The 26,875-nt window shown below is 42.9% G+C and overlaps 1 long non-coding RNA gene across 1 annotated transcript in view; it reads left to right on the top strand.

The window, feature by feature from the left end:
- The window catches only part of LOC137517728 (uncharacterized), a 79,449-nt gene extending 64,335 nt beyond the window's left edge, over positions 1-15,114 (top strand). The window contains exons 3-4 of the long non-coding RNA XR_011020637.1: positions 13,233-13,334; positions 14,751-15,114. This is a non-coding gene — a long non-coding RNA (uncharacterized lncRNA). The remainder of the gene's footprint in view (positions 1-13,232; positions 13,335-14,750) is intronic.
- The last annotated feature ends 11,761 nt before the right edge of the window (positions 15,115-26,875 follow it).

Genomic DNA, 26,875 nt, shown 5'->3' with positions numbered 1-26,875 from the left:
CCTTAAAGAGAACCCGAGGTGGGTTTGAAGAATATTATCTGCATACAGAGGCTGGATCTGCCTATACAGCCCAGCCTCTGTTGCTATCCCAAACCCCCCTAAGGTCCCCCTGCACTCTGCAATCCCTCATAAATCACAGCCACACTGCTGACAAACAGCTTGTCAGAGCTGGCTGTGTTTATCTCTATAGTATCAGTCTGCTGCTCTCCCCGCCTCCTGCAGAACTCCAGTCCCCGCCTGCATCCCTTCCCTCCCTGCTGATTGGAGGGAAGGGACAGGGGCAGGGACCGGAGCTATGCAGGAGGCGGGGGAGCAGCTGAGACTGACACTACAGATGTAAACACAGCCTCACAGCACAGCTATGATTTATGAGGGATTGCAGAGTGCAGGGGGACCTTAGTGGGGTTTGGGATAGCAACAGAGGCTGGGCTGTATAGGCAGATCCAGCCGCTGTATGCAGATAACATTCTTTAAACACACCTCGGGTTCTCTTTAAAGAAAACCTGAACTGAAAATTAAAAGTCAAAATAAGCATACACAAGTCACATTTACCTCCTGTGTAGTCTACTCCTCCGTGTCTTTCTCCTGTCCCGCGTCCTATTTGTTCACTGTGATCAAGGGAATTTGCCGTCCTCCATTTTGAAAATGGCCATTACCCCATAACAGCTTTCTGGAAGGAACACTGTTAACCTCCCTGGCGGTTTATTTATTTTGCCAGGGAGGCTGCAATGTGGCTTTTTTTTAATAAAAAAAAAAAAATATTTCATGCAGCCAACTAAAAGTTGGCTGCATGAAAGCCTACTAGAGGGCGCTCCTGATCCGTACTTTCGATCGCCTCTGGCAATCGAAAGTAACAAGATAGGCCGCAATGAGCGGCCTATCTTGTTTCGCTTTCCTCGTCGCCATGGCGACGAGCGGAGTGACGTCATGGACGTCAGTCGACGTCCTGACGTCAGAGCCGCCCGATCCAGCCCCTAGCGCCGGCCGGAACTGTTTGTTCCGGCTGCGCTGGGCTCGGGCGGCTGGGGGGACCCTCTTTCGCCGCCGCACGCGCGATCGGGCAGCACACGTGGCTGGCAAAGTGCCAGCTGCGTGTGCTGCTTTTTTCAGAACTGAAATCGGCCCAGCAGGGCCTGAGCGGCGACCTCCGGCGGCATACCCCGAGCTCAGCTCGGGATTACCGCCAAGGAGGTTAAACTGTAACATCGCCCACTTGAGCCATAGGAAAACATGGACATTACCTGGTTTTCCTCTCAGCTATAACTGACAGCAACTGATATTTTACTGACAGCAACTGATATATTTCAGATCTGACAAAATATTGTTAGAACTGGAAGGGATTATTGTCAGAAGAAAATGGTGAGCTTCTGAGAGGAACTGATGGCAAGGTAACTATGCAATGTTCATTTGAAGTTACCTCATGTGTTTATTTTAAATATTTTTACTCAGTACAGGTTCTCTTTAACATTAGCCCATTCCTGATCCATAACCTTAAAGTGAAAATGCATTTTTTTATTTTATTTTTTAGAAAAATGCTGTTTCCAGTTTAGATGTATGTACAAGATTATCCTGTTGTGTTACATGGGGGAGTCCCCTTGTGCCACCTACCCGAGCCAAGAGTATAAAGCAGATGGAAGCTTTTCACGCTTTTCACTTCCCCACCAGAGTTGCATGCTGTGCATTCTCCTCTCACTTTCACTGCTCACTGCCCGACATTTTCTCCTGCATGACATGTAATTACACTTAACATGCAGTAGGTGATGCTGGACACTAGCATGAGCAATGAGTGGAATGGTTGCACAGTGCTAGTTGCCAGTGGGGAGATGAATAGCTAACCCTAACAACTAGACATAACTGATACTTACATTTTATTTTCTTCTGTACTGGTCATTTTGAATGTGAAATAGTCAAATACTTGGAATCAAAATTAACCACATTGACAATGTGTTTCCTTGGTACTATTGTGTTTTAAACAACTTAGGGAATTTCAATAAAATATTAGATCTGTGCTATCTCTCATGTGTTTAATCCCATATAGAAGGAAAACTTACTGCATTTAGAGAAAGCTGAGAGTGGTGTCTTGGAAGTTATAGTGAAAAGAGAAGGATATCTTAGGATTTTGCTATACAGTTCTGGCATTTAGATTTCTGACCAGCCCAACATTACGCAATGTAATAATTAGAATTATTACAGAAAGAATTATTGTTTGTTTGTTTGTTTACTTGTTATGTAGGAAGCAATCTTGAGATAGGATCCCAAAAATAAAAAAAAAAGATAAAGGCAAGAAAAAGCTAAATATATTGTTGTATGTAAACAAATTGGAGAACATGATACAGAAAAGATCAGGAGTACTTAGAGACAAGGGTTACCTAAAACCACCCACTCAACCAGTAGAATATATAAGTTGCACCCACTCGGGTCTGGGAGAGGATCCTGCAGGGTTGTTGTATTACAAAAAAATGAAAGGGATTTAAAACAATGACCTTCCTTCCACCAAGGTGGGTGATAAATATAGATATATCATATAAAAGGCACAACAAATATACAAAATAACAAAAAAAACACAGTTACAAGGGGGTTAAGCAGTGGTCTTACCCATATGTAAATAGAACAAATGCTTTATGGTCAGAAATTTCTTAAAGAATATATGAAGTGAAAAAAAAATGTTTGGTACTTACCACAGTAAAATCCTTCTACAATTCATCCTACCAGTGGAAGATCCCTCTAGAGACGTATTCAACAAAAGTTTGTCAATCAGCTTTCTTTCTCCTGGCTGTGAATGAATGCATTCAAGTTGGGTGTGCACGAATAACATCCACGCATGCCCAGCAAAATGAACGGCTTATGCACAGAGGTAAAAAAAGCTGACATTAGTGGCTTTATTCTACTGGGCATGGCATTTCGTTAACAAAAATATATATATATATAAGTTTATATTATTGTCTAACATAATAATCCTGCTCAGTATGAGCGCGACACTATCGAAATCTATAGGATTCTGTCAGAAAATATTATTGTAAAGTCTTGATTATGGAACCTTCCCCCTCCCAACCTCACCTACTTTTCTTTCCTGTAAACGGCCCATTGAAAAGTATATTAATTCACAGCTGTCCACCATCTTGGACTGGAATAGCAAGGCCTTTGTAGTAGATCAAAGGAGCTCAAAATCTAATCCCTACCATAAATAATAATAATTTAGTTAGGAAATTTTAAATGAGAACCCTTATTAATTCTGTAGTGATGTATAGCTACACAAATATAGGATTGGGCTCTTCGGAGACAAACAAAGCCTCTGAGGTGCAAGCTGGCAACAAGGGAGGACAATTAAAGTCTTTGGAAGGCCCACCTCGGTTAACAAAAGGCCACCAGAGCAGTGGGATGAATGCTGGTGGACATGCCAGGCAAGGTATCACTGCAAACTCATGAAGGCCCACACAATGTCCATCTCAATCAGATGTGGGTTCTCCAGAAGACTGATTTATTTTATTTATTTATTTTTGCTTAGTTTAGTCAAACTGAAATGTGCACTGTAATAGCACAAATATGCAGTGGCGTAGCTAAGGAGCTCTGGGCCCCGATGCAAGTTTTACAATGGGGCCCCCCAAGCACTCTATACATAGCAATTAATACGGTGCACCAAAACCTTCCAATGGCAACTACAGTGTCAGAGGTGTAAGAAGGGGATGGGGAACAGTTTGTTAATGATTACCACTACTCAAAGTATCTATAGAAGTGATTATTATGAGCACAGGACCAATAGAGAGCTAATACTGGAGTTGAGGGAGGGCCCTTCGGGGCCCCTCTGGCCCAAGGGCCCCGATGCGGTCGCTACCTCTGCACCCTCTTTTGCTACGCCCCTGCAAATATGCCCAAACAGAAAAGATCTGGAAAAAAGATGGCAAGCCAATATACATCATATATCATAACTTTGGCAGCTTTGGAATTACAGGTATGAAATGTTGACATCTTGCCACAGAAGTAGATGCATATCAGAATGACAGTTAGCCCAACTGTGCTTCAAACACTAGGAGGCTAGCCAAGAAAGGCACATTAGTCCTCTGAGAGCAAATAAACATTGCACATGTCATATTTGAATTTTATTAACCCATAACTTCATTCTGATTAACAATATATTGGTCCATGATTTGTAACTCCTTGTCATACAGAAAAATGAACTCATAGACATTGTAGCACACCTCGAACATATCCAAAAGATCTTTGTGATGGTGTTGAAAAGTTTGACACCACCCTGTTCACAAGACTTGTTACATGGGAGTTTAAAGAGGCTCTGTACATATGGGGATTGTTGAGAAAGCTCATCCCGTGAGCCCAGTTACAATTAAGACAGCACTTAGACCTTAAAGAGAACCTGTACTGAGTAAAATTATTTAAAATAAACACATGAGGTAACGTCAAATGAACATTACATAGTTACCTTGCCATCAGTTCCTCTCAGAAGCTCACCATTTTCTTCTGACAATGATCCCTTCCAGTTCTGACAACATTTTGTCAGAACTGAAATATATCAGTTGCTGTCAGTTATATATCAGTTTCTGTCAGTTACAGCTGAGAGGAGAACTGATGTGTCCATGTTTCCCTATGGCTCAGTGGGCGATATTATAGTTTAACAGTGTGCTGACCAGAAAGCTGTTATGGTGTAATGGCCATTTTCAAAATGGAGGACAGAGAATTCCATTGATCCCAGTGGACAAACGGGACGCAGTAGAGGAAAAATAGATTGAGGAGTAGACTACACAGGAGGTAAGTATGACTTGTGTATGTTTATTTTGTCTTTTAATTTTCAGTTCAGGTTTTCTTTAACTTTGACTTTGTCTAAGACCAGGCCAACTCTAATTCTCACCATGTGCATGTGTGTTATACTAATTTTACATACATTTTTTTGCACCATGTTTTTAATTTTATTAAACAAGATCTAAAGAAACACCTTAAAGTTGGATCTCTGAATGGAGAGGGCAGGGTAGTGTTAAATCTATGATGCTCCTGTCTTGAGGTGGCAGCAAGTGTTATAAGCGTTTCTAAACTGAACCTGAGATGAAAATAAGTGACTTCTCCGCATTTTGCTCCCCATGTCAGCTAATAGTCTGCCCATCACCTCTCACATACCTGCACCCCCCTTCCTTAGTCCTAGGTACAATGAATACATTTTTAATAGTCCGCCCACACCACAAGCCCCTTTTCTAAATCACTCCCTCTCAATCCTTGTATGCGCCATCCACATAAAACAACTGCCACATCTATAGACTGCCTTATGTTTATTATGAACACAGAATGTTTTTCAACGTATTACCCCACTTCCGCCATACAATTCGTACAGTCAATTCTATTGTATAATATAGTACCAACATTTTAGTATGGGTTATTCACGTGTCAATAACTACACATCTATTTAACACACTATTACTATACAACTATACCACACTCAGTATTCTGATGGTTGTCAATTGTCTCTGTCATTTTTTCAGTGTATTGCTCCTGTCTTTTATTGCCTGAAGAAGCGGGTTCTCGCCCGTGAAACGCGTTGCGACTTTCATTGGGAGTAAATGAATAAATTGTACATTTTTTGAATTCCTACAGTACATGTGTCTGTTTTTGGTTGGCTGGTCCACCACCGCAACCGAAACAATTTTAAACCTTTTATTGATTTTTATCCTACCGGCGACTCTGTACATCTCCGCGCATCTAAAAGTCCACCCTTGGTGGAAGGGTGACATACCCTATAATTTCCTCCTATCCACAGAGAGCGACGTCTTATTCCTGAGTGGGGACAGGCTTGTTCCCCCCACCTGCCTTTACAGTGGTTGCCTTGGTGGTAACCCTGGTTTGTGAGTATATTACTTACTTATCATAATGCATTCCCTCCATTCCTATACATACTACACTATATTGGGCTCTCGGTCTTCTACCCTTATATCCCCTGAGATGAAAATACATTGATGAGATGAACAATTGTATCTGTCATCCTAGTCTTAAAAACATTTTTTTAGATACTCCACAGTTTTATTATATTTTTTTTTTAAAAAGGATTTTTCATGTTTTATAGTCTCACCTGGATGACACAGTGTCCCAAAGCTAAAATCTATGATCCATTGACCTTTTTTTATCTATCTCCTGCAGAGTATTATGGCTGTAATTCCATATTAGTGAGGGTGATGCTATAGTCTGACTAAGTTCTGACTTGAGACAATTGTCACTTGCATACCTGAGTATTTACTGTAGCTCTTTCAGTAAGAAACAGAACAAAAGGAACACAGCTTAACTATTATTATGCTTGCCACTGCACATACACATCTATCTCATCATTGACTTGATTCCCTAGGACAAATAGCATGCCTTATCAAAGTTAGCACACCTTATCAAAGTTAACATGCCTTATCAGAGTAGCATAGTGAGCGCTACGAACCCGCAGGGGCTCAGGGCAGGACGAGTGGAGAGCTCGTCTTTGCCAATTAGCAGGCATAAGTTCACAATTCTACTTTGATAAGGCGTGTTAACTTTGATAAGGCGTGCTAACTTTGATAAGGCATGCTATTTGTGTTAGTCAATCAAGCCCCATGTCACCTGAGGTACACGTTAAGGTCCGGTTTATAGAAGTAAAGCTGGTGTAAATGATATTTATTTTTACTAAAACACATAGTAGCTGTTCTGTAAATGGCAATTAAAAGTAGTTAATTAAGTCTGTATAATGTGCAGAGACTACCAGCAATGCTATGCCTAATGCTTGTTTAATGTTTTCTGCATTGGTATCTAATTAGAGATGACCAAAGAGATGCTAATTTTTGCAATCTGATCCAGAGTTTGTTGCAATTTGCATGTAGCTTGAAATTAAACCAATCCAAATCAGCATTAACTGCAATATTAAGCTGCATATAAATTACAGCCACATTTGCTGCAGATTAAAAAAAAATGGCATCTCATTGATCTTGGCTAGTAATGTTTAAATTAAACATCTGGCTCATGAAAAGCAATGGGGTTAAAAATGGACTTAGGGCTATGTGTGTAGGCCACGTGCAGGGCTGTGCTCCGAATGTGGTGTAATATACGCAACACTTGCTTGCAGTAGAAGGGATTTCTTGATATGGAGCAGGGATGACTATGCCACACCATCATTTTGGAGCCAAGCCCTCGCTGCTGTCTGATTGGAGCTGTTGAAAAAGAGGAAGGGCTATGTTATCCCTTCATTCTCGAGCTATGCCCCTTCTAGTAAACGCTGTATGGCTCTTTTTTCTTTTTCTTGCTTTCCATGGAGTTAAATGTGTCATCACCTTTGAACACATAAGCTGATTAAAATGGTTACAAGGGATTTTTTTTTGTCTTCAGTAGAAAATGACTTTTTTTGAGGGACACATTTTGGCCATGACACCAAAAAGACACATCTGTAGCATCCCAGAATATAATGTACAGAAAATATAATATTCATAATTAAGATTGCTAATGAATGGCCTTGTTAATGCATACAGTGTATGCGTGTTGTGAAATTTTGCAAGCTTAATTACTACTTGCTGATTATGTTTATTTTCAGATGTACACACTGATTAAGCATTGTCCACACACTGCGGCTTGAAACAGGATCTGTAGATAAAGTAGCACCTAGTCATTTAACTAGGGACACAAAATGCAAATAGAGCAACTTATGTAAAATTGAATTAATTCTAATAGAACCCATTTTGCTTGAGCAGCTGGTGTCACATTATAAACAGAGATCTCTTGTTATGAGAAATAAAAGGCTTCTGTTGACAGATGCTTATATACTGTTAAATGTAAGCATACACAGTATTTAAAAATAATTTGCTTGCATTCATCCATTTTCTGTTTTATATGACTAGTGCTATTTCTGCTTTACGATAACAAATTATTGATAATAGCAGATTTTCGGACAAAGTCTTTGAATGTATTTAGTGCTGTTCCTGTCTATGTATAATGGATATGCTTCAGCTTATTTTTGCATATATAAATCATTCTATTTATGCTTTACACAAATATGTCAGCATATACAGGCCATAATGCCAAGAGGGCATTCTCAAATGAAAACATATTGCCAATATATCTTATTTTCTCTTAAAGACTGTGTACACCTCATATCATGCAAAAAGCATGACTCTTTTTTGATTAACCTGTTCACTGGTTTTAAAAAGAGGGTATGTTATTTTCAATACAGATGAAAATTATTATTTACAAAGCAGGAGTTATAGAGTTATTTACACAGATCATGGCTAAAATGGCTACCTGGGGCCTATCAATTCAGGATTAGGTAACTAGTTAGCCACCTAACAGACTATTCTACCCTTACCAAGACCCGTTTTAACTTTTCGGCACTCCATTTGGCTATGTAGTAAAGTAGAATGAACTTCCGGGAGGTCCGGAGGAGCGATCAGAGTTGTGCTGTGTATAGTTGGTGCAGCTCTCAATTTCCATGCAGGACGGCTAAGATATATGGAGACAAAGTGGAAGAAAGTGCACTCAGTGTGTGAATTATGAGAAGTGGCCAGCCGACCGTAGAATGACCTCACCTTAATAAAGTGCTGGTTAGCCCGTATGGGTGTACCAGATCGTGGGCTTTGTCCCTTTGAGCCAGGGACCAGGCTCGTGGCAGCGGGGATTCCTTTGTTCCTCTCCTCTCACAGCTGTGGATAGCACCACTCGCCTTGCAGTCAACAGCGTTCTGCACTATGCAGGTGCTCAGTGGCCATGGCAGGTGCCAGGGGTGCAGCTAAAGTTTTTGTGGCCCCAAGCAGTCTGTAAGTTGTGGCCCTACCTTGCGGCATGTGAAGCACGCCACATGGCGAAAAGTGGGTGTGGTTCTGCTCTGCTGTGGAGAGTGGGCATGGCCATGGTTTGTGGGAGGGACCAACTGCATGATTAATTCCTCCAATTGGAAGCGAAGTCGCGACCCGGAAGTACTTCCTGGGTCGCGGTTTAGCTTCCTATTGGAGGAAGCTTACAGAGGTGGAGAGGTAATGCAAGGCAGGTTATTGTGAGTAAAAACCACCTTGGGTTCTCTTCAAGCTCCCTTGAGGCTGCTCCCTCGTCATCTTCCCGGGCGACTCCTGAACCCTGCAACACAGCCTATTATCCTGGCTGACTCGCACATGCACAACCAGCTTAGTGCCCACTCCCATTGCTATGAGCATTCTGTGCCATCATAATGCACAAGCACAGAACGCTCCCAGATGCAGGAGCACACATGGCCAAGCATGCGCAACAAAGTACAAAGCCAGCCCAGCCCCAGATCTCAACACAGCCAGCCAGTACACACTGCACTCAAGCCTAATCACAGCCAGTCCAGCCCTCAACATAGCCATCCATCCCAGCTCGCAACACAGCCAGTCAGCCCAGTACACACATGCCTCAGGCCTGATCACAGCCAGCCCAGCCCCAGGCCTCAACACCACCAGTCAGCCCAGTACACACATGCCTCAGGCCTAATCACAGCCAGCCCAGCCCCAGGCCTCAACACCGCCAGTCAGCCCAGTACACACAGGCCTAAGGCCTGATGATCACAGCCCAAGACACACAGGCAGAAAGACTGAACTGGGCAGCACAGATAATAGTTTAGTTTAGTATTACTTACAGCCAGGCCCAGCAATTTTTTCAGGTGACGGTCACAGTCAAATGGGCGTTGTTGGTGGTGGTGTTAGAGCCCTCTGGCTGTGGCTGCTGCTGGCTGAGAAAGGCCCCCATCTCATCGTCATCCTGCCTTCATCACTCATCGACTATGTGCTACTACTGTACACCTCAGAGGCAAAATGGCGGGCAGCACCTGGACTTGATTGCGCAGTAAGCTTTTTAGCCCATGCGCCTGCACAGTGTCAGTAGTGATGGTGGAGGCGGAGCTGAGCGGAATATCATAGGAAGTCACGTGATGTCCGAAACATGCTTAGGCACAGTGGCTATGACAACCTCAGAGTGAATGCGGATCCCGTGGCGTAGCTATAGACCTCAGGGCCCTGATGCAAAATTTGGACATGGCACCCCCCCCCCCCCCCCATTCCCCTTCCTGCCAGGAGTATGGGCCTGGTCACGTTCGCTGCACTTATGCCAGTGCTATAAAGGGTGCTAGGGGTTAATTGGGAAAAGAGAGGGATTAGGGATTCTGGGAAAAATAATGAGGGATTCTGAAAGTGATGGAGGTAGGTGGAGAGAGAGAGGGAATTATTGAGGGTCTGGGGAACACAGGTCTAATAAGAGTGCTGTAGGTTGGTAAAACAAAGGACCATGTTGTGGGTATTGGAGGGTGAGGGCCTTATTGAGGGACTCGGGGGGAAGAGAACTAGTGTTACTGAGAATGCTAGTGGGTGTATGGGACAAGTGGTTGATTAATCGTTGGGGGGTGAGGCCTATTGAGATTGCTAAAGGTGGGTTGGAAGAAAAAGAGACTTATTGAGAATTGAGGGGAAAGAGAGCAGGGCTAAGGATGAAGCTGGAGGTGGGACAGAGGGTCAGATTGAGAATGTCTTGGGGGAGGGTGGGAGTACAGAGTGGCATATTGAGGGTGCTGGTGGTAAGGTGGTGAGAGAGGGAGTATTATTGAAGGTTTGGAGGAAAAACTGAGGTTCTATTGAAGGTGAGTGAGGAGAAAGGGGGGGGGGGGGGTATTTAGGGTCTGGGAGGCAAGAGAGATTGAGGAATATTATAGAGGAGGAGGTGAGTATGGTAAGCAAAGAGGCGAGGTTATTAGGGGTCTGGGGGAGAGAGGGTGATGAATATTTGTGGGGGAGGGGAAGTGAGCAGAGAGAGACAGGGCTACCAAGGGGCTGGGGAGAGTGTGAGGCATATTGGGGGGGAAACCTGGGAGTGAGCAGAGAGAGACAGGGCTATTAGGGGTCTGGGGAGAGGGTGAGGCATATTGGGTGGCTCTGTACTGTGTATGTGCAAGTGCGCACTCTGGTACGCCTGTGTATGTGCAGTATGGAGCCACCAATCTTCGAAAGCACTCGAGGGCATGAGGCTATTAGGGGTCTGGGGAGAGGGTGAGGCATATTGAGGGGAAAGGTGTGAGTGGGCAGAGAGAGACAGGGCTATTGGGGTCTGGGGAGAGGATGAGGCATATTGGGGGTAAACGTGGGAGAGGGCAGAGAGAGACAGGGCTATTGGGGTCTGGGGAGAGGGTGAGGTATATTGGGGGGAAAGGTGGGAGAGGGCAGAGAGAGACAGGGCTATTAGAGGTCTGGGGAGAGGATGAGGTATATTGGGGGAAAAGGTGGGAGAGGGCAGATAGAGACAGGGCTCTTGGGGTCTGGGGAGAGGGTGAGGCATATTGGTGGGAAAGAGCAGAGAGAAGGGGTCTGAGACTAATAAAGAGAGAGTGAGGAATATTATGGGGGTGAGTGAGGGTTATTAGGGGTCTGAGGGTGAGGAATATTGGAGGAAAGGGGGAGAGAGCGTGAGAGATGGGGTTATTAAGGGTCTGATGGTGAGAGGGGCTGAGGATGCTGGGGAGTTGATATATAGGGAGAGGGACTCCCTAGGAGTCTGCTGGACAGAAGTGAGTGACAACACAGCAAGGGATATTACCATTAGGCAGTGACAGGTAAAAAGAGGGAGACAGCACTCACCTCTCAAGCCTGCTGCTCTGTCTGGTGGGAGGGGACTCATGGCACATTTCATCCTCTCCCTTGCTCCATTCTCTTCCTGCTTTGCTGGTTAACGGGCAGGGGAGACACGCGATCTGGGGGCGGAGCTACGCTATCTGAGTGATGCGGGCTTCACGGAGGACTTGTATACAGAGGATCTGCCTCCTTCTCCCCCTGTGTGGCCGCAGTCATCATGTCAACCTGTGCGGCTCTGCTTCCTGGACTCTCCACTCCATCTCTGTCCTCACAAGTCCCGGCAGGCAGCCACAGAATGAATTGTGACATCAGGAGGCGGTGATGCCCCCTGAAACGATGAGGCCCAAAGCGGCTGCTTGTCCTGCTTGGTGCCTGGCGCCGCCCCTGGCGGGTGCCAATTGTATGAGTATCTTCCCTTTTGTGGAGGAATCTGTCTTCCACCTTCCAGCACAAGCGGTACCTGCACTCTGCAGGCGCTCGTTAGCTGGTGGTGTATAAAAGAGTTGGCAGGGGTGAGGTGCAAGTCTGTGCAAACAATACACGGGGAAGTCGTGTAATGTAACATTCTGTTTATTGTAATGGGTTTCAAAAGGGATAAAGCCGCCCCTTCTTCTTCCGACAAAGATACTCATACAATTGGCACCGGTCATGGCCACTGAGCACCTGCATAGTGCAGAACACTGGTAACTGCAAGGCGAGTGGTGCTATCCACAGCTGCGAGAGGAGAGGAACGAAGAAATCCCCGCTGCCATGAGCCTGGTCCCTGGCTCAAAGGGACAAAGCCTGCAAGCTGGTACACCCATACAGGCTAACCAGCACTTCATTCAGGCCCCATTCACACTTGAAATCGCTAAACGCTAAGGAAAATGCTGAGTTTTTTTCTGGCGTTTTCCAGCGCTTTCCTCCATAGGTTTTGCAGTGTTTTTTCACTGTATGGGATAGCGTTTTTCAGCATTTTCCAGTGTTTTGCGTTTAGCGTTGTTGGGCCTACACACCCTATTTTTTGTTTTCTTTCAAATTCATTGGCTGATTGGATACAGAAGAATTCTATTGGCTGGTGAAGGTAGTCAGCCTGGAATAAAAAGCAGAGCAAGCATGTATTGTGTGTGGGTTGTTGAGGAGAACAGAGCTGAGACAGAGAGAGAGAGAGAGAGAGAGAGAGAGAGAGAGAGAGAGAGAGAGAGTGCAGGCAGTATGAGTGCACAGCATGTGTTATTGCTGTGTTTGTTAGCTGCTTCTCAATGACATTCCAGGTCCCAGAGATATTGGGTACACCCAATTGTGAAGGAGAGGTTTAGGAAAGGACAATTTGTTGGGCTGTATACTGACCTGAGGCAGCATCCGGATAAGTTTTTTTCCTACACCAGGATGTCCATAGCAAGGTAATGTACAATCTTGTTTTTTTTTAATAACTTCAGTAAAGCAAATGTGTAATGTGTAAATAACAGAATATACCGTATACCTATGTTATAAAATGAGATTCAAAAGATATGAAATCAGTAGTTGATGCTTAACCAAAAAACATTTATTTAGTTTCATTACAAACTTGTCTGCAAAAGTATTTTGTAAACTTTGTAAAAAAAAGTAGTATTTTTCAAAAACATAACAACATATCGTTATATAACTGAGAAATAAAATGAACATTATATGTTTTGGTTGTTCCAGCTTCGATGGCCTACCCAGTAAACTGAGGCCTAGTCTGCTAAGAAAAGACACCAAGTTTCGTCCGGCTATTAGTCCTCCAGAGAGGTTACTCCTGACGCTGAGGTAAAGTATTGTTTTTGTAACATGTACTATTTGTGTATATAAGTTTAAACAGAACCAGAGATAAAGCACCCTCATGTATTGTACCATATATATCAGTGTGAACATTACAGAAAACACCTACCCTGCTCTCTGTTTTATCCTTCACTGCTCTGCCTGCTTCTTAGCAGCCCTGATAAAATCCCTTACTAAGCATTCAGTCTTGCTTTGCTATAATGACTCAGCTATAATGATTCCTGAGCAAAGGCAGACTGAATGCTCAGTCGGGGATGTTATCAGGGCTGATAAGAAGCAAGCAGAGCAGTGAAGAATAAAACAGAGAGCAGGGTAGGTGTTTTCTCTAATATCACTAAACAGCAACTCAGACATGGATGAGGACTGACTGGCTTGTGAGTAGCTACAGTCCTCTTTCCTATTTTTTCTGGAAGGTGCTGAGAGTGTAGTATACACACGTTCGTGTTGTGCTCTATGTGCTGCAAAACTGGGAGCACAGGAATTGCTGGTATAGTTTGTGTGCATAGGAGGCCTGTGGACAAGTGGCACTGGTGATCGACTATAATTGCCATGGGCCCAGTGAGGGTAGGGTTGTTGGAGTAAGGAGCATGGGTAGGTGCATATTGACTTCCAAAGTCCTCTCCCATAATTGCATCGGCAGCAACAGGGACCTTATATTTACCAATACAGTCCATTATATCCTTCCTAACTGTAAACTTATGTTCTTCAGGCACTTGTTAAAAATTGGGTAATATGCTCATTAAGAATTGGAAAGTTGGGGTTTTTTTTTTTTTTTCTAAACTCATCATCCTTTTTCATTTGTGTCTCGTCGATAGATGACATTATTTTGCTGTCATAATCGGACCTAGTTACAATAGTTTTTGGTTTTTTTTTTACTTTTTTTGGAACGAGTGGAAGTAGTAGATTTTTCTGAACTAATAGAGTGAGAGGAGGGGCTTGGGGATGGTTCCTGCAAACTTGTGTCAGCAACACTGTCATGGTCAGTCTATGAATAAATCAATCAATTGGCTTTCACTATTTTCTGGTTCAGTGTCAGTAGAGGCTTGAAAATCCGGATTCTGCCTTTCAAGCGGTGGATCCAGGCTATCTTCTGTCCTAACAAATGAACAAAAAAATGTCTTATTACAATGCTACAACTAACAATGATAGGCAATTGTCCACTGTTTGCATACGTACTCTCGAAGCTCTTGAGAATTGCGTAAGAACTGCAGGATGCCAGCAAACATGTACTTTGCTTTGGTGGATGCTCTAGGACCACTGCGGCTTTCGGCTTCTTCATTCTTCAAGTCTCGTCGATAGTTGTCTTTTATTGACTTCCAACGCTTTGTCAACTGCTTAACTGAAATAACAAAATAAATATGTTTTAAATTCTATAATTAATAACTAATTGTAATTTTTTAACAGGTTTCTTACAACCGGACATTTGTATGCAGCTCTGCACTTTGAGTTCCGATTGGGAAAGAGTACCATATACTACATAGTACAAGACACCTGCAGACAAATTTGTAATACACTTCACCACAAATTCCTACCCATCCCCAACAAACAACGTTGGCAAGAAATAGCGGAAGGATTTATGTCCAAACATGCCTTCCCAAACTGCCTTGGTGCAGTAGAGGGGAAACATGTGAGGATTGTGATGCCACCAAATACAGGGAGCCTTTACTTTAACTACAAGAAGTACTTTTTTATTGTGCTGATGGCTGTAGTTTACGCCAATTTGAAATTCATCCATGTGGATGTCGGTTCATATGGCAGCAGCAGTGACGCTAGAATATTTCAATGCAGCAGATTTGGCATCAAGATGAATATGGACCAACTGGACATTCCGCCTCCCACACCACTACCAGGAACTGCACACCCAGACGTGCCCTATATGTTTATTGGGGATGAGGCCTTTGCTCTGTCTGAGCATGTGATGAGGCCTTACGCTCAAAGGCAACTTAAAGAGAACCTAAAGTCCACAAAAAAATGAGATTAACGCACCTGGGGCTTCCCTCAGCCTCCTGCAGACTATCGGTGCCCTCGCAGCCCCGCTCCGATGGTCCAGGACCCGCCGGCGAACACTTCCGGTTTGGCCGTCACCGGCCGACAGGCATGGGAACGCGAGTGATTGTTCGCGTTCCCAGGCTGTATATCGCCCCCTATGCTGCTATTGTTGACTTTAGGTTCACTTTAATGTTGACAAGGAAATGTTCAACCAAAAATTAAGTAAAGCCAGGCATGTGGTAGAGTGCACGTTTGGAATCATGGCCAACAATTGGTGCATCTACCATACAGCCATAATGATGTCACCTGCCAATGCTGTGAATGTTGTGAAGGCCACTCGCATCCTTCACAACTACGTATGAGAAATGGATGGTGCACAGTTGGATGATGATGTTACACTAACTGTCCCTCTGCGGACCTTTCACCCCACCAAAATACGCGGAACTCATTCCGCTCTGCAGCTCCGACAACTGCTAACGGAGTACGTCCTTCCTGCGGCAACCTGGGGATATTCCTTAAAATAACAAACAGATTCTTCTTTCCAAGGGAACCCTGCTTTACTATGTTACTATTTTGTGTTATAGTGCAATAAACTATGTTATGTTTTCATTTTTAACACAATGCTGTTGTATATTATCTTCCTCTTACTAGCAATACACACAGGGTTAAAAAACTACTACAGAAATCACATAAGAAATTTCCATTACTTGTGTGCTGCACAGAAGCCTGTGTGGTTTCAGACAACTAGAATAGAACACAATAACATCCTAAGAATCCTCTCACATACATATCACTAACATATTATGGGTGTCCTCTGACCATAACCTTATCCTACAACAAATGAACACTCACTTTTTGCATTTTTCTCTGACGGTGCAAGATCATCCCATTCTATAGATCTCTGGCTATTTTTGTCCACAACTACAGCGCCTTCTTGCTCAACTTGTATGTAGAGGAGCCTTTCTCATATAAGCTGGGATGCTGCTGCTCATTCACAATCAGATCTTCGCTTGTGAACCAAGCCATGCTGCATCAATGTGCTTTCTCCTTCCACGTGTGACGCTCTCCCATACAGAAAATGGCCGCTAGAAAGGAAAGAGAGGTGTTTTATGGGCAATCTACACTGACTTGTGGGTAATCTACACTATTTACTGAGTAAAAGCGCTGAAAAAACACTGATGATTGTGAACACCACAGCGTTTTTAAGGTGATTTTGAAGCGCTCCTATCTTTAACATTGAAGCGCTAATCGCTGAAAAGCGCTCAGAAATAGTGCAGGCTACGCGTTTGCGTTTCAGCTAATAGCTGAAAAACGCAAAACGATTAAATGAGCGCAGCCACATAGACTTAACATTGACCAAGCGCTTTTCGAAACGCTAGCGATTTCCAGCGATGCGGAAATCGCCTGAAAAAAGCTCTAGTGTGAATGGGCCCTAAGGTGAGATCATTCTACGGTCGGCTGGCCACTTTTCATAATCCACACACTGCGTGCACTTTCTTACACTTTGTCTCCATATATTAATTTGGCTATGGGGCAGCACGGTGGCACAGTGGTTCGAATCCCAGCCAGGACAACATCTGAAAGGAGTTTGTATATTCTCCCTGTGTCCAAAAAACATACAGATAAGTTAATTGTCTTCACCCTAAATTGGCCCTAGACTGTGATACATACACTACATGATACATACATACACATATGATATATATATATATATATATATATATATATATATATATATATATATATATATATATATATATATATGTATATATATATATATATATATATATTTATATATATATATATATATATATACTGTATATATATATATATATATATTAGGGAGTAGATTGTGAGCCCCTCTGAGGGACAGTTAGTGACAAGACAATATACTCTGTACAGTGCCGCGTAATATGTCGGTGTTATATAAATACTTAAATAAATAAATTAATAATAAACTTTATCACTGCTTATGACACCTAAATTTGTTTCTGTTTGGAATGGGTGGGGTTTTTTGAAGAGGTTAATAACTATAGTAAAAAAAATGTTCATGCATTTTAATTTTAACACTACAAAAACTATCCTTTGATTTTTTTAAAAATTTTTTTACCTTACTTTTTATTTGCGTTATAATGAATAAACATGGCTCCTGAGTGGAGTCACGTTGGTTTATATACAGGGACTTTGATTGGCTCAGCTAGGGATGCTCATTCAGATTTCGTGGAATTGAAATTTCCAAATTTCCAATCGGAAATCTGAATTTCCGATTGGAACTCGGAAATCAGAAAACGGAACTCGGAAATTAGATTTCTGCAGAAATACTGTGTTACTGCAGTGTGGTAATTTTAGCCCAATAACAGAACTCGGAATTATTTGGCCAATCAGAGAATGCAAAAAATGATTAAAAAAAACCACTACTACGGAAATCCCAACTCGGAAATCGAAAATCGATCGGAAATCCGTGAAATCGTTATCGGCATTGGCGGAAATCGGAATTTCTGCAGAATCGGAAATCGACATTTTCGACCATCCCTAGGCTTAGCGAACACATGTTCCCATTCACCAATCTCCGAAGTGAATGTCCAGCCGTGAACAAGCAGTACACACACCCACTGCTGATTGGCAGGATGTATTTGTATGTTCCATTCTGACTGTTCTGACAAGACTCAAACTGGATGCATATAAACGTCCAATTTGAGATAACTAGGTAAAGAGTACCTGAGATGGCCAGTGGGGAAAAATATACATACCTGGGGCTTCCTCCAGCCTCCTCCAAGATAATCGCTCTCTCATCGTACTCCTGTGCTATCTGGATCTTTGGCAATTCACCCCGGTAAGTCCTCCAGTCTGGAGCATACTGAACATGCGCACTTCGGCCACCCAGAGTGCACGCCCCCCAGATTTATTGCAGGATTTCTATCAGCTGTAACAAATACATTTTTTTCTTTAAAGGTTATCATGCTGTTGCTTATCCTTTAGAGCAGGGGGAAGTTCTGAGTTCAGGTCCACTTTAATGATCTTTTCATTGTATAAAAACTCTCAATTAAAGAACAGGCAGCCACAGAAGAACTTTTGCTGGGCTCACACAAGACTGCAGTTAGAGCCATAATTCCTAATGCTAGTAAATGGAAGATGAATCACTGTGAGCTGCCCAGTAATGGCCTGTGCAGAGGTGGACCTTGTTTACTCCAAGCCAGGCATTTCTGCTGCTACTCACTCTGCAGCTGTGAGCTGGGAGTTGAATTCAATAAAACAATCATACAGTAGGTACAATCTTCTTAAAGGTGCCCATCAATGATACAATCTTGATTGTACAATCTTACCAAATCTATGTAGTAGAAGGGTAAACTGAGTGAATATCATTTGAGTAAATTATTTATGTAGTCCCTTATATTACATAGAAGTGCTAAGATTTTACAATCCAGAATGTATTATTAGTGGGCATCTTTAGTCCAATTATTGGTGTGCAATTTTGTTGTCAAGGTTTAGTTAACCCCATTGCCGTTCCAATTACTGCGGCAAGGGGGCAGCGCAGCAATTTTTTTATTTATTTATTTTTTATAAATCATGTAGCTAGCCTAGCTCTAGCTACATGATAGCCGCTGACAAGCGGCATCCCCCTATCTACTTCGATCGCTGCCGGCAATCTGCACAAGCAGGAAATCCCGTTGAGAACGGGATTTCCTGCAGGGCTTCCTCCACGGGGAGGGATGACGTCACCGACGTCATGGACGTCGGGACGTCAGAGGGAATCCCGATCCACCCCTCAGAGCTGCCTGGCACTGATTGGCCAGGCTGCGCAAGGGGTCTGGGGGTGGGGGGCGGCGCGGCGCATCGGGTAGCTCCGAATCAGCGGCGGCGATCAACTTATGCACGCAGCTAGCAAAGTGCTAGCTGCGTGTAATAACAAAAAATTGTGAAAATCGGCCCAGCGGGGCCTGAGCAATCCTCCTGTGCAGGTTAGCCCAAGCTCAGCTCAGGATAACCGGCAAGGAGGTTAAAAGGAATACCGAGGTGGAAATAAACTGATGACATAAACAGTTGTGTCTATTCTCCTGCTGCTAAAATTGACTTTTTGAGATATCAAACAGTTTAATTTTACCTTTATATCTACTTTTCATCAATTTATTTTCACCTCGGTATTCCTTTAATCTTCCTGGCGGTAAGCCGCGCAGGAGGATTTCTCAGGCCCTGCTGGGCCGATTTGCTCACTTTTTTCTTTGCAACATGCAGCTAGCACTTTGCTAGCTGCATGTGCATTCCGATCGCCGCCGCTCTATGCTCGATCGCCGATGTTTGTCGCGCCGTGCCGCCACCCCCCCCCCAGACCCCGTGCACTGCCTGGCCAATCAGTGCCAGGCAGCGCTGAGGGGTGGATCGGGACTCCCTTAGACGTCACGACGTCAATGACGTCGGTGATGTCATCCCGCCCCAGGGAAGCCCTTCAGGAAATCCCGTTCTTTGAATGGGATTTCCTGATCAAAGATCGCCGGATGGCTCGCTACATGATTTAAATTTTTTTTTTTAAAATAGTGCTGCGCTGCCCCCTGGCGGTTTCTAATAGACCGTCAGGAGGGTTAATATGCATTCCAGTGGCCACCAGCAAGTGACACTGTGCAAGTGTGCAACTCTATCAGGCAATACATGTGACTCATTGCTAGCAGAATTTATATTCTTGTACCCCCTTCCAAGTACTGTCTTTGCATTTGATCCTGTGTCTGTTAGTTTATAGTCATACTAGCAAATGTATGCCTGTTGGGCACTGCACAGGTCATAGGATAGATGTCACATTGAGCAGCATATTCAGATGTCTCTCTGTTAGCGTCTTGAAAATAAAACCGTTTTTAAGTGTAAACATTAACACTTGTTTAGCACTATGCTCCTACTTCCTATTGGACTGCACATTGAGAGCTGCAGACACTAAGGGCATGCTGAGTAAGCCACTCTGGGGTATCCTCCTATAGGGGTTGTGTCACTTTCTAGCAGTATGGACCATGGAGACGGTGTGAGCCAGTGACATCATAAACAATCATCCTCCAAGTCTACAGACTTGGCATGAGATCTTAAAAGAAATTATAGCTAGATACGTATGTGGAATTGAGCCCCATGGTCAGATGTCTCTCTGGGTATGTTAGTGTCTGTTATAAATAAAGGTGCTTTTAAGTGTACACTTTAACACTTATATAGCACTTTTCTCCTAAAATAAGCAATTTTATTAACTACATTATTTTCACTACAGTTCCTCTTTAAGTAGTATATGCAGATGTTTCTGTGTGTTTTTAATAATAAATAAAGTTTGTTTCAGTGAGCTCCAGGCACTAAATACACACATGTGATGAATCAACATTGACAAAACTAGCATGCGAAAAGCCACAATACACAAAGGAGCCCTCCAGTGGCTAAAGAAGCGGGGGGAGAGCCCGAGGAACAAAACTCTAAACTTTTAAATCAGGAGTGTCAAACTCAAATACAAAGTGGGCCAAAATTGTACACTGGGACCTAGTCGCAGGCGGACCTTAATGTCTACTGGTCCCCTTCCTCCCTTATAAAGTTCCCATATATCTAATGCCCCCCCCCCCCCAACTCCTATACAGTTCCCTGGTGTCTAGTGGTTCTCCTTTTCCTATGCAGTTCCCTGGTGTCTAGTGGCCCCCACCCTCCCTTATACAGTGTCCTAGTGTTTAGGGCTTTCCCCCACCGCCATCATATGGCTTCCCTGGTGTTCTACGGCTTCACCTCTAATGTAGCTTCCCTGGTGGTCTAGAGTAGGCCAAACATAATGCAAAGTGGGAAACCACTTGAGGGCCAAATTGAATGGCTCTGAGGGCCAAATTTGGCCCACGGGCTGGAGTTTGACATGTATGTTTTAAATTAATCAAGGATTTTGTGAATGCAATACATTATATATTTCATACACAATACAGTATTGTGCTATGATATTTTCTTACTTTAGAGGCACTCTTGTAAGGGCCCATTCACACTAGAGCATTTTGCCGGCAATTTTGGATAACCGCTCAGGCGCTAGCGCTTTTTAAAGCGCTAGTGCAATAATACCCTATGGGCCCATTCTCACTTGGGCCGATTTGCGTTAATCGCTGGCGATTGATGAAAATCGCCAAACACAAACGTGTAGCCTGCACCATTTTCAGGTGATTTCCCGGTGATCGCGTTTCAGTGCTATAGAAGTGCTAAACGCGATCGCTAAAAAAAATCGACAAGTGTGAATGGCAATTTTTTCGCGTTTAATGCAAAAAAAATCACCTGCGTTTAGCAAGTGTGAATGGGCCCTTAAAGTATCTGGAGTATCTGGAGGTGGAGTGAGCAAGGCACACTGGATATCATTGGAGTGTATAGATACATATAAACTAAACATAAGGATATCTGGGCGAGAAGGTCGTGGTGACCTAGGAATAACCCCAACGCTTGACTAAGAACTGATTGGAGGTCTTGTAGTATAGGGTGACTGCAACAACCACAATTGCTAACTCCCAGCTAAAGCATTATCCTACCTTTATCTGGTCAGCAGACACTAGTCAGCCAATCAGGTGCACTGTCATACACCCTTTGCCTGCTGTACCAAATCTAGCAGGAATTTCATAAATTGGGTAGCATTCAGGTGGGAGGCTTCGGTTGGACGCAATTATTGATTGCATCTGTTACAGGGATGCCCTGTGTAGGCACATCTCCCACACGGTCCCCTCTCTAACCACTCACCTGTCAAACGCATCCTGGAAGCTGCAAAAAAGAAATTTAAAATCACAAACACTGGTCCACATGACAGCCGGGGGCCCCAGTCTCTTTTACTGGCTGAGGCCCCCAAACCACCATGCGAAGGGAAGTGCGGACGAGTCCTGGACCTCTCACCCCCAGGGAATTCCCCCCCACTGCCTCTAAACTGGATGCTAACTGCAACAAACACAATTGCTAACTCCCAGCTAAAGCAATAGTATAGGGTGAGTCATTTTCTGATTTGGGTGATTGGGCCAAGTACCTGTCTGTGAAATCTGAAGTTGATGATTAGATGAATATTTGTGCAAAGGGCTGTGATGTGCCATACTGATTACTAAAGAACTGGACAGCAGGCCACCCAGGAGCATTGTGAAGTCTCTACAAAGAAAAGGTTCTGGCTCCAGAAAGAGTTTAAACCTTCGTCTCCTACGTCATAGGTAGGTGTTCTACCAGTACAATACCCAACCCTTACCGCTGTCTACCAAAGACAGGGATGGTGTTAGTCTGTGGGTGTGTGAACAATGGGGGTGGTGTAACACTCTAGGGGGCTTGGACCATGAGGAAGGTGTAAGTCAGTGTCATCATAAACCGTTGTCCTCTGGGTCCACAGCATTGAATGTGTTTTAATTATAAGAATAGTGGTATTTTGACCGGTTACCTTCTGTTACTGCAATTATTATTGATTTATACAGAACCAAAGACTGTGGATTTACAACTTGACTAACAGGGGCATATAAGAGTGATTCCCAGGCATTGGCCTGTTGTCCTGAAAAGTGAAGCAACACTGGGAAAACAACACTGTTGCCTTCATCAAGAAAGCCCAACAGAGGATGAACCACTTACGTTGGCCAACACTGTCCAGTTCAGCTCATGCACCATACAGGAGAAGATGAGAGTGCAGAAGACCATCCGTTCAGTTTTACACTAGCAGGTGTATAGTGAAATTGTGAAATACTGGTAGGTTATAACAAAAACTTCCAGGCACAGGAACAGTTTCCTCCCCTAGCTGGTAACCCTCCTATGCAGAACAATGCTAATTAATCCAGCACAAATGGCAATGCTGAAACTACTAGAACTTGAAAACATTACAACACAGAATTGTAAACTTGAAATGCTTCTCATTTTTTTCCCTCACAGATTTGCTTTAAAGGGAATCTGAAGTGAAAATACATAAATGATAGAATGATTTGTGTGTGTAGTACAGCTAAGAAATAGAAAGTTAGTAGCACAGATATGAGCCTCATGTTGTTTCCAGTACAGGAAGAGTTAATAAACGTCAGTTGGCATCTATGCAAAAGAGCTTCTCTGAGTTCTCCAACCAAGCTTGGTCAGCTACAGTGCTGTTTTCTAAAGTACTTATTTCAACCTGTCTCTCACTGTTTTTTTGTTTGTTTAAGGTTTAACTGCAGGAAAGTTTAAAGGGTCATTAGCTCTGCTCTGTTTCATAGTTTAAAATACAGAGTGTAGTTTGTAAACTGTAAATATTAGAGAATGATGCATTTAAAAAAACAGCTATATAACTGAAAATAAAAATATGACACTGTTTTCTTTGCTACTAATGTTCTATGAATTACCTGTACTACACAAAAAAATCATTAAACAAAACATAACTTGATTATGAACTAAGGACAAATCCCCCCTTTTTTTGGATCTGTTCTGTAGTAGGTAACTCGTAGTAACCTCCTATTTTAAAATCTCAAAATGAAGAGATGAGGGTCCATACACTATGAGCAGACCAATAGTTTGAAGATATCTCCTTTATTCCATCTCAAGCAGTAGAAAGAACTCCATCTCATGCAATAGTAAAAATCCAAAACTCCATCAACGAAACATAGCAAAAACTGTTCATTCACACTCCAGTACATATGATATACGAGAACAGAGGCGCCAACAGGATAAAAACACTGTTTAAAAACTTTAAAATTGCTTAAGAGGCAGTGGTGGACTTACCCCCTACAAGCAGGCACAACGACTGTGTATTCAAAACAGGCTTAATTTATTGGTACACTCCAGGGTTAGTGTACCAATAAATTAAACCTGTTTTGAATACACAGTCGTTGTGCCTGCTTGTAGGGGGTAAGTCCACCACTGCCTCTTAAGCAATTTTAAAGTTTTTAAACAGTGTTTTTATCCTGTTGGCGCCTCTGTTCTCGTATATCATACGTCTAACATCCACCCTTGGTGGAGGGGGATACCCCATCTTCTTCATACCTACAGAGAGCAACTTCTTAATCCTGAGTGGGGACAGGCTAATTTCCTCACCTGCTTATACAGTGGTTGCCTGGAGGTAACCCTGGTTTGTGAGTATTGCATTTATACTCGTTTCAATTACCCCTTTTGCCTGAACATACTACACCATATTGGGCTCTCGGTGCTTCTTTCTTTCTCACACTCCAGTACAATTCTCTCTAAATACAGCTCACCTGGCTCATATAGGCATTACACAATAGGTCTTATCACAATAGGTCTTATAACAATAGGTCTTATCTAAGCCTACATAAAGGTGTGTACACACGCACTACATCCGGCAAGGACAGGTCCGTCAGACCCTCCCGCTGGGCGGAAGTTCAGCCGACAGTAGCACGTGTGTACGCGCTGTCAGCGGACTGATAAGGTAGATCGTTCAGAAACAGCCTTATCAGTCCATACGTGCTACTGTCGGCTGACCGTCCGCCCAGCAGGAGGGTCTGACGGACCTGTCGTTGCCGGATGTAGTGCGTGTGCACGCACCTTTAATTTCTAGCAAGTCCATTGTTTCAATAGGTAAACAAGTCTATAGACAACTCAGCATGTGTAACCTCCAGCTATCTGGAGCAGCAACAATCGAGGATCTTAATTACATTAGCTGACATCAAAACAGAATATAAAATAAACATGATATATTACAAAAAAATAAATAAATACATAAACTGTAGAATACATACCATATATTTTCACTTCCTTTTGGTCAGTAGATGAAAATGTCTAATGGCTCTTAATTATATATTGGCTCTTTATAATGTATGCAACTGGTTACCTTGCTTATCCAGCTAAAGATACTAAAACAGTCTTATATAGCATGCAACACACAACATTGTATATTGCCATATCTTTATAGAACAGAATCTTTTCAGCAATCAAGGTCATGATGGGAAATAATAAATTAACTTTAAGGAAAGTGACTTATTGAGAAAAAGGTAACTGAAGACAGATGTTCAAATCGATGCACTTGTGGTTTAGTCTAACTTGAAATAAATGTTTATCTGCCCTTCACAAAAGAGCTGTTAAAGTTCAAAGAACTTTGAAAGAGTTGTAAAGGGATTTCTAAAGACTTTGGATGCCATCAGTGCAATGTCAGACAAATGATTTACAAGTGGGCAAAATTCAGCACTGCTGCTACTCGAGCTTAGTGTCATATCTAGGGAACATGTAGCCTATGGCAAACACCGAAACTGCACCTTGTGGGGTTAGCAGCATAAAGGAGGGGGTGCACCCTCCAAAAATTGTAAGTTATAGTCTGAATTTGAATTGGCTGGTTCCAAGAAAAGCATGACTTGTAAGACTGAAGTATGGCAAAAAGTCAGATTATAAATATCCGCCAAATAACAATTAGGCAGCTTGTCCTGCCCAAAAATTTACCCAGGCCACAGAATAGCCCCTAAATAAAACCAAAGAAGCATTACAACAAAATTAGACATGCCTTCCCCAAATAATATAATTAGGCAGTATGACACAGGCATCTCATGGATACTGGCGATCATTGACATGGGGACTTAGTTTAATGAATGGGAATGTAGATATACTACCGCAAACGCGGCAAGTGGATGAATATAGTTTGGGAATTCCTAAAACCCTATCTGGAAGTTAATTATAGCTATTCTGCTGGTGAGCCATGAAACAGACTCTTGTTGGGGAGATTCTTCAACCGTAAATTTGATTATTAAAGACCCTAGATGGATTCCTATGATAATGACACTTGTTAAATTCATAACCAAGGCTGAGACATTCATTTTGACCTGTATGTTTATTACTTTACCTGTACTCTCAAAACACACCTTTTTAGACAAGCCTATAATTTGATATAGGTCTCAGTGGAGGCTCTTTGCATCATCCACTAACCCCTATGTCTCCTCCATACCTCCATCTACTGATCACGTGATATGCATCAGGGTGCCAGGTATGTAGCACAGGGCGTGGGCCTGTCTAAAAATTAGGGCAGCCCTGGAGCAGGTAAATATTAAACTGCTGCACTGCGCTACTCTGCAGAAGGGGAGTAGCTATAGTTTATTTGAGACTGTGCCACTTTATTTGAGACTGTTCAATAAATGTTAAATCTTAATAAACAATATGGCCCACGGCTTAGACTATGTTTTACATTTTGGGCCCTTGCATGATTGAGTTTGACACTAGAGATGGGCCGAACTGTTCTGCTGGCAAATAGTTTGCAGCAAACAAGGGATGTTCCAAATGTGCCTCTAACCCAATTTTTTTGTTTTTAAATTTGCATTTGCAGTTTTCCCATTGACTTTACCAGTTAATAGCAAAGCCTCCTTACATGCTAGAAACACCAAATCTTCAGGGTATGTGGAGAGGGGAAGTGGGTACAAGAGGAAAAACATTTTCAAAAAGACCTTATAGTTTTTGAGAAAATCTATTAAAGTTTCATAGGAAAAAAGAATACATTTATATGCGGTAAATGACAGGTAATGTAGCCAGCCTAATGGTAGTGTAAATTTACATACAGTATATCAAATGAAAGAACAATGAATTTCATGACAGGGTTTCCAGGGGGTCCATATGCAGTGCATACGGACCCCCTGGAAACTACTCCG

This window comes from Hyperolius riggenbachi, chromosome 5 (genome assembly GCF_040937935.1).
Source record: "Hyperolius riggenbachi isolate aHypRig1 chromosome 5, aHypRig1.pri, whole genome shotgun sequence".
Taxonomy (NCBI): domain Eukaryota; kingdom Metazoa; phylum Chordata; class Amphibia; order Anura; family Hyperoliidae; genus Hyperolius; species Hyperolius riggenbachi.
This window is presented reverse-complemented; position numbering and strand designations above follow the sequence as displayed.